This window comes from Zingiber officinale, chromosome 3A (genome assembly GCF_018446385.1).
Source record: "Zingiber officinale cultivar Zhangliang chromosome 3A, Zo_v1.1, whole genome shotgun sequence".
Lineage (NCBI taxonomy): Eukaryota > Viridiplantae > Streptophyta > Magnoliopsida > Zingiberales > Zingiberaceae > Zingiber > Zingiber officinale.
In genome coordinates, this window is record NC_055990.1 from 115837702 (window position 1) to 115847411 (window position 9710).

The following is a 9710-nucleotide window of genomic DNA, read 5'->3' on the forward strand; positions in this document are numbered from 1 at the left end:
CCGTTTTAGTCTCGGACATCATCTCAGTCTCAAACTTTGTCTTAGTCTTGGACTTCATCTCAATCTCAGTCTCAGTCTCGAACTCCATCTCAGTATCAAATTCTATCTCAGTCTCAGACTTGATCTCTGTCTCAAACTTTATTTCAGTCTCAGACTTCATCTTAGTCACAGACTCCATCTTTGTCTCAGACTTTGTCTCAATCTTGGACTCTACTTCGGCAGTAGATGTCACCCTAGTCTTCCCTATCATCCCTGATGATATCTTCATCTCAGCTCTAATCGTTGGTAATCTCCTTCAAAGGTGAATTCTAGCATCGTCTCCCTCAAGGCCACTCCATACTAATGTCATCTTCTCTATCCTTAAAATAAGTTTATGCCCTACATGGGCTTGATGGTGGTAACTACAAATATTCCAAGACACCTGGTATATCTTGAGAATGGCGAGGTAGCTATGAGGTTGTCAAATCTGATTTCCTAGATACTCCTCTTAGTAACATGTGTTGCTAGGTGAATGGGAAGACAACAACGGCTATCGGATCTTGTCTCTTCTTCAGCCCCTGCGATGATAATATTCCAACTAATGTGTAGATACTCTTTAGAGAACCATATTATCGCCCATGGAGGTAAAGAAATTAAAAGATGTCTGATTCTTCACAATTCCACTAGGTTTTATCTTCCTCCTACTTCATTTTTCCAAACATCATCTCAAGTAGACCTTAAATTGAAGGTCGGAGGGATCCATACCATGATCAATTTAATCCTCCATTTGAGTGTGTCCCAAATTCTTTCACCCCTTTTATCAATGATCATCGGAACACGCACACATCAACTAATTTATTAACGAATGACTTGACCATGCACAATATTTTAACCAGAACAATCACTATTAACGTCATATATAAAATCCTTGTTCATTCCTTCTTTCTACTAGCTAGCTGTTCTATATTATCTTTCACACTCCAGTGGGTTTATAAACATCCACCGTATTTCACAAGTTTGGTATTACATCCCACAAATATATATATATATATATATATATATATATATATTTAATTTACATATGAATTATATTTACTTTTATTAGGACACAATCACATGCTAAAGAGGCCTTGGTAGTTGCATCCCATGAAGCCATTATTGCAATTTAATTACTTCATTATTTTGGTTAGATGTATTAATTAAGTGGCGCTAAAAAAAATTGAATTTTTATTGTTTATTTATTTATGGAATTCTACGAAGAAGTGGGGACGGGAGTTGGCATATTAAGGCTCGGTGGACGCTCGTGGTCGTTGATGAGGTAGAGGTGCACATCAAGTATATATGGTTGCAAGTTGGTTGGTGAGAAACCAGCTGGGCTTGTTTGTTAAAAATATATAATGAAATAAGATTCAATTAAATAAAAATAATTAAAAATAGACAAATAAATTAAAAATTTTGACTTGATAAAAGTATTTGCTATTATCAAAGAAATAATCTAATCACCACTATGCTCAATTTGTTATCATTTAATAAATAAAATAAATACATTTGATAAATTTTAGAGTGTCATACGTATTTAGTTGCAAACCATGGCTTGTTTGTATCATGATGTCATCTTCTCTACCCTTTTGGTTTTAGACCAACATCTGAAGGATCCAATGCATAAATCAGCAATGACAAACCTTGTTTGCCAAATTACAGTTACAGAACAAAAATGGAAGAACAACTCATTGAAGTCTTCTTCAGTACTTAGAATTAGAGAATCAATTCAACCTTGTCTTTTCCATTACATGGTTTGCTTTTTTATTTTCCTTGGTATTTTGAGCTTATAGAACTATCCTGAAGAACCCAAATTTATGCAGTTAACCAAAGAATAGCCATGTCGTTGTATCTTCAGTTTAGATGCATGCTAATTATCATGCACTTAATTGAATTATTGTTTAAGATAAAATCTTTAAGTGCGCTTGTATCTTCTCATAGATAATCAAAGCTTACAAATAATAAATTTTTTTTAGAACAGATACAAAAATGTACAAGATATTTTAGTTGGCGGTGATATATGAAGAGGAAGGATTGCACATCTTCCTACGATACTTCATTCATTTTGGTCATGTTTAATTTGACTTGATTAAAGTGGACTAGTCATTATTCCAAATGCTTGTAGCTGTTCGTGATTTACCTCTTCCGTGTTGGTCCTGGGATGGGTTGACAGGGGCGCTGGGGGCGAGTGTATTCGCTTTTGCCATAATAATGGATAATGAAGATGTGTCAATCAAGGCCTATAGATACAATAATAAATTAGAACGAATGAAGCTTTTAGGGGTTCGACTGAAACTATGGATGATAAAATTGGGCATGGCCGTGTGACCTTATACGTGGTTTAGTCCATTGAAACACAATTAATAGAAATAAATTTTGTGACATGTTACAATTTAAGTTAGCAAGCTAAATTAATTTTAACAACCTTTTGTATCCACAATTGTAATTTCTAAAATGTTTAGTTACTTTTATCATAAAAATTTAGTTTATTAAAAAAAATATAATAAATTTTATATTAACACAAATGACAAAACTCCATTTGTGACATTAAAACACCATTTGAATCGTCATCACTAGCCAAAACTTTTTTCTTATCTTTGATCTATATCTTATACCCTTGTGTGTGCTAGTTGACCGTGATCTCGGCCTTATACCGATAATACTATTGATATTTTTCTTTTTTAAAAAAGTGGCATAGGCTAAAAATTAGAGAGTAATATTCGTTGATTTTAAAATTCGAAATAAATGATATAAAAGTTAGACTTTGAGAAAATTAAAGAGATATTTTAAATTGGAAATCAATTCATTGAATTCTTGAATTTTTATCATTAGCTTGAAATTTTTATCCTTAAGAATTGGTCCAAGCTTTCTTTTATACTCATCCATTTAACTCTTACAATGTTTATCTAGTAATTACACCCCTATATATAGGTATCACTTGCTTCTTATTTTCTTCACTAATTGTAGTGTTTCTATATCTCTTCCACAATGAACCTTAAAGGGTCCTTCGCATTTTTCTTTTTAATTATTTTACTTCTCATAGCCCAATGTGCATATGGTTATAAAACAAACAATGCGAAACTAGTTTCAAAAGTGCACAAGTTAAGTCGTGATGTCTTCCCTCATGGATTTGTATTTGGCACTGCTTCATCTGCTTATCAAGTTGAGGGAGAGGCACTCTAGGGTGGTCGAGGACCTAGCATTTGGGACGCATTTGTAAAAATTCCAAGTAACATACTAAACTTTAAATTTTATAGTTTTACTTATTTCTTTCTAGAATGAAAAAGTTATACAATAGAGTAAATTTAATTTGAATTTGATTTGTTTGTTGTAGTGTAGGTTTCATTCCAAATAACGCAACGGGTGATGTAACAGACGATGAGTATCATCATTATAAGGTCAAATGCATATTTTTATGTTATTGTTGACTATTTTATAATTTTAAATTTAATAAAAAAGAAAAATTTTAATTTTTATGAAGAATTAAATATTAAATTTTATTTTTAAAATCATTACTCCGTTGGTTCAAGATTTCTTTTTGTAATTTAAAAAGATCTTATTTAATATAATTTTATGTTTGATAATTAAGTTCAAACAAACAAAATTTTGATATTCTCATTGTTGATATTTGATGACAATTAAAATGAAAATAAATTGGATTTTAGATTTTTCTTAAATATATTAAAATTTGAGTTTTGTCTTCTAGGAAGATATTGACATCATGAAGGAGCACAATTTTGATGCTTATAGATTCTCGATCTCTTGGAGTAGAATTTTCCCAAGTAATTGAAGCTATCATTCTTTTTCATAATATTATATACATCATCATCTTACCGTTTTAAATTACTAAGAATTTGTTATTTATCTTGTAGATGGAACTGGAACCATTAATTGGGAAGGTGTTGATTATTATGATAGGTTAATTGATAATTTAATACTCAAAGGTAAATTTTTTTTATTTGCTAAACAAATAAGTTTGACATATTTTCATATTTTCTAACCTTTCTATTTTCACATTAGGTATTATTCCATATGTCAATCTCTATCACTACGATCTTCCATTGGCACTCCAAAATGAGTACTTGGGTTGGTTGAGTCCGAAGATAGTGTAAGTAGTAAAATAGAATAATTACTTATATTGTTTAAATTAATTATGCTTATTGTATATTTAAGAATTTCTAATCTAACTCATTAAAAGATGTCATAAATATTTGATTTAGTTTATAATCATTTTGTTTAGGGATGCATTTGCGGATTATGCTGACTTTTGCTTTAAGAGATACGGTGATAGAGTGAAAAATTGGTTCACATTTAATGAGCCAAGAGTGGTGGCAGCTTTAGGTTATGATACTGGTTCTCATGCCCCTGGAAGAGCTACTGGTAGTAAATTTGGAGGAAACTCATCTACGGAGCCTTATATTGTGGCTCATAATCTCATCTTATCTCATGCTGCAGCAGTTAATAGATATCGTGAGAAGTACCAAGTAATATGTCTTTAACAAAATTTATGTATTGATAGTAAATTCATTCTTAGCTAATTCATAAAATCTCTTGTTATCAAATATAACAAACTCATTTGAAAATTGTAAGTTTACAAATATACATAATACTAAAACCATTTTCTTTTCTTATTTAGAAAGAGCAACAAGGAAAAATTGGAATTCTTCTAGATTTTGTTTGGTACGAGCCTCACACTTACTCTGACAATGATAAAGCTGCTGCTCAAAGAGCTAATGACTTTCATGTGGGATGGTAAGTAATTGTGCATCCTTGGTTTCAACATCTAACTATGGTTATCCTTTTCAATGTAACCTAATTTTGTTTACTTTTCTTAGGTTCATTCACCCTCTAACATATGGATACTATCCTCAATCCATTCAAGACATTGTTAAAGAAAGATTGCCAAAATTTACTAATGATGAAGTGGAGCTAGTCAGAGGTTCATATGACTATTTGGGAATTAATCAATACACAACCTATTATGTTAAGGATAATAGTACAATGAATCCTAAACCTATTAGTTATCAAGATGATTGGCTCGTTGAATTTAAATGTAAGATATATACAATATCTTTTTTTGATAATGTTAAACTAAATAAAATGATATGCTAATAATATTGTTCTACTAATAATTTCATATGATCGAAATGGGGTACCAATTGGACCAAGGGTAAGAGATAACCTTCTTATAACTTTTTTGATTATATTATAGATTTTTTTTTAAAAAAAAAACTAAATATAGGCCTATAATTAATCCAATTCAATTGTTTATATGTCATTAGGCTCATTCTGATTGGCTCTACATAGTTCCGTGGGGATTGTATAAGGCAGTGACATATGTTAAGGAAAACTATGGCAATCCAATTATCTTTCTATCTGAAAATGGTGAATATTTAGTACTTTTTTAATCTATCTTCTATTTAAGAAATTACATTTATTCTCTAACCATATAATTAATTGATTGTAATTATAGGCATGGATCAACCCGGCAATGTCACACTTCCAAAAGGCTTACAAGATACTCAAAGGAGACATTTTTATCATAACTACATTACTGAACTAAAGGGAGCTATCGATGATGGTGCTTTAGTGATTGGGTACTTTGTATGGTCTCTTCTTGATAACTTTGAATGGAGACTAGGATACACATCAAGATTTGGTATTGTCTATGTTGACTTTAAGAATAATAAGCGCTTCCCGAAGGAATCATCTCGTTGGTTTAAGAAGATTCTTCAGCGGGGTTAATAATTTTTTTTCTTTTATAAATTTTTATAGCCTTAGGTTTTTTTAATCTTTACTTTTATCATGAAATAATCACTCTTTGTTCTTTGAGGCACTATAAATAAATAAAATTACATTTCAATATGAATGTATTTCATTTTAATACTTTTATTTGTGTCTCATTCATTTTGTATTTTCAACATACGACAAGCCTAATTAGTCTCGTAAATCAATTTAGTTTCTATCAAAATTGAATTTTATGGAACAAGTTTAAAAAGATTTGTATGACCAACTAGTCAATTATATGAGTTTGTGATTAATATTAAATCTAAAATGAGCACGAAAAAAGTTATATATATATATATATATAACCTGGGGGAATGAAAAAAATGACAAGTCCCTAAATATATATTTTCAATATATATTTATTTAAAAAGAAGCATATGTTAATTAATATACATACTTTAAACAAGTATAATATTTTTACATACTTTTAGTATTTTAAACAAGTATAATATTTTTTTCCTGATAATTTTAAAAGAAGAGTTTAATAGTCAGCCACTAAAAATTGGTTTAGAATCTGAGTTAATTTTAAAAATAAAATAATAATAAAAATAAATGTAAAAATAGATAGGGATTGGTCTATAATTTATGAGGAAACCAATAGAAATTTATTAATATAAATTCAAGTCTTTTTTATTGTCAAACTTTTTACAACTAAGTTTAAAACATTTCTTAAGTTGTATTCAATTGAAATTGAGTGAATAACCCAAATAAATTTAATTTTACCTTTCTTATCTCTGAAGTAACTTTCACTAACTAACATCACTAACTAATAGTAGTGTTATGTGAAACATCGATAATAATAAGTTAGTTATGTTGACTTTTCAATTTTTATATTCGTTAACTTATTTTGAACCAGTTATATTATATATATATATATATATATATATATATATATATATATATATATATATATATATATTTTGTCATACACGGTTAAAATCACTTGATAAGATTCATTAACTAGGGTCTAGACAATCTCTCTCTCTCTCTCTCTTTTTGACATGAAGAAATAAAGAAACTATCCCAATTGCTAAAAATAAAGAAACCATTGCAATTACCATACACATAGTGGAGGAGCTTCACTAGAAAGAATTTGTAGAAGAGAGAAGGGGAGAAAAAAGAAGTTGAAACCAATAGTAATCCCATGTCTGCAGTTGAAGTGTGAGTTCTGAAAGAGAACCCTTACTTTTATAAATAGAACTACCGAGAATTTCAAAATCTAAGTCTTGTATTATCAATTCTAGTATCGTTGTGGCTCTGGTGGATGTCTGTTAGTTACTAACATGATCACAAAGTTATCTCAATTTAGAAGTGTAAGCATTTAAAAATTATATTTGGATGGAATGACTTTTTGTTTAAGTTACAATTCACTTATAAAAATTATAAGTGTATTTAGATGAAAATGGGTATTGTTCAAGATGGTTCCAATCACTCATAAAAAATTTATACAAATTAGTCAATTTAAAGTCATTTAATAAATTTTTCTAGATTTTGATTTAAAGTGAGAAATATCTAATCATTTTTTATTATGATTTCACAACAAGTGAATCAAAGCAATCATGGAATCTCCATGTACCACATGGTTTAAATAAGTGAATGATACAAATTACATTCTTTGAATTTCTAAATTTTATTTAAATAAAAATGAAAAGTAAAGCTAGATTTTTATTTTGATAATTCAAGTTGTTATGATCACTATTGTAGATTTATCAATATATTTTTAATTGTTTGATCTACCATTCATTTCTACTAAATAATATTTTTTAGAATAATAATGGATTCATCAAATGTGAATACTGTTGATACAGTCTGACCTGGCTGTTGTTTTGATGTTGACACTGATTTAAATTTGTATCAGATATTAATTAAACTCAGACTGATTATTGATCAAGGTTGATCATGAGGAGAGGAAAAGTCCAAATACGGATACTTGGCACGCGAAGTCGGAGAGGGCTCGGCAGCTCGTTCTCCGAACTAGGTCAGAGAGGGCTCGGTAGCTCGTTCTCTGGACCGGACGGAGTCGGAGAGGGCTCGGCAGTTCGTTCTCCGGACTAGGTTAGAGAGGGTTCGGTAGCTCGTTCTCTGGACCGGATGAAGTCGGAGAGGGCTCGGCAGCTCGTTCTCCGGACTAGGTCAGAGAAGGCTCGGTAGCTCGTTCTCTGGACCGGAGGAAGTCGGAGAGGGCTCGGCAGCTCGTTCTCCGGACTAGGTCAGAGAGGGCTCGGTAGCTCGTTCTCTGGACCAAGAAGACGTTAGAGTTTAGGGCTGGGAAGCTCTAAAACTAACTCAGGGACCTTGGATCGGTCAACAGACCGATCCAGTGATACTCCGTGTGACTGGATCGGTCGACACACCGATCCAGTGATACTTGAAGTCTCTGATCGGTCTATGATCGGTCTGTGGACCGATCAGTTACCACACAGAAGCTTCTGTGGGCTATCTGATCGGTCTACTGACCGATCAGCAACAATTGACGGAGCTCAGAATCGAGGGGGGGATCGATCTGTGCACCGATCCACCCATAGTCTGATCAGTCCACAGACCGATCAGACTCCTTCCAGACCGATCAGGAGAAATCCTGATCGGTCTAGAGATCTATGGATCGGTCTGTTGACCGATCCACAACATGTCGTTTGTGTCTGCTGCTTCTCTGATTTTGCTGATTCACTTCTGATTCACCTGATCGAATTATCTGTTGTGAGATCTTTAAGTTACAGGTTGCAGGTATCATGCCATTGGTTAATTTCAAATGAAGCCCCATCAGAAGAATAAGAACAAGTGACCTTTATGTTGTATTTCGCTGCAAGTGATGCAATTCGAGCTTCAACGTTCACTGACCGCGATCAGTTGGACTCTTGCTCATTGGTTCAAGCTCAGAGACACCAGAGAAGATCATGGATGATATTGGTGTGAGTTCAGAGAACCAGGTGAGGAGCAAGAGTGATTGGCGACGCCTGATTTGGTTGCAGTGATCCGATACAGGTGACAGCGATTCTCTACGGTAAGCAAGCAGAATAAGAAGAAGGAAGAAGAGAGGTTTGCTAAGGTTCTGGAAAAACTCTCTCTGTCGATCAAGCAAGAGGCTGTGTGTGTTGTTGAGCTCTTGGCTGATTCCTTCGGTCTTTGTTTTTCTACTTCGTGGCTGTAAGTTAAACTGTTCAATCCTTTAGCCACACTCTGTAAGTAATTGTGCTTCACTTTCAAATCTACTTTTGTGATTTTTGTGGAGAGGTTACTCCACCGAGAAGGAGAGATTCTTAGCCGAAATTTGTCCGGGGTGTGATCTACCGAAAGATCAAGGGATCGTCCACCTTACGGACACGCCGAGGAGTAGGGGCAAGTTATCCCCGAATCTCGTACATCATTTTGTTAGTGTTGGTTGGTTTTCTTTCCTTGCATCAGTTTTTGTTCTTGTTTATATCCGCTGTGCTAACAAAGTTTTGTGAGGAAATTGGTTGACTTTTAGTGGAGGCTATTCACACCCCCCTCTCTAGCCATCCCAAGATCCTAACAAGTGGTATCAGAGCTTGGTGTTCTTCATCCGGAGTAACACCCAAAAGAGCAAGAAGATGGCTATGAAGGAAGGCTTTAGTACCAATTGCCCACCCTACTTCGATGGAGCGGACTTCCAATATTGGAAGAGCCGTATGGAGTATTATCTCAAGACCGACATCTCCATGTGGTTCTCGGTCAAGGAAGGTTTCACACCTCCGAAGGATGAAGAAGGTAAGGAACTAGAGTCATCAAGGTGGTCCGCCGAGCAAACTCGCAAAGGACAAGCCGATGCCAAGGCGGTGGTCACCCTACAATGTGGAATAGCCAAAGATCAACTTGTCAAGGTAGGCCCATTTGTGAGTGCAAAGGACTTGTGGAACAAGCTCATCGAGCTCCAAGAAGGAACTCGA

At 33.3% G+C, this 9710-nt stretch overlaps 1 pseudogene; it reads left to right on the forward strand.

The window, feature by feature from the left end:
* The first annotated feature begins 3006 nt into the window (after positions 1 to 3006).
* Positions 3007 to 5763, forward strand: LOC122050599 (annotated as a pseudogene).
* The last annotated feature ends 3947 nt before the right edge of the window (positions 5764 to 9710 follow it).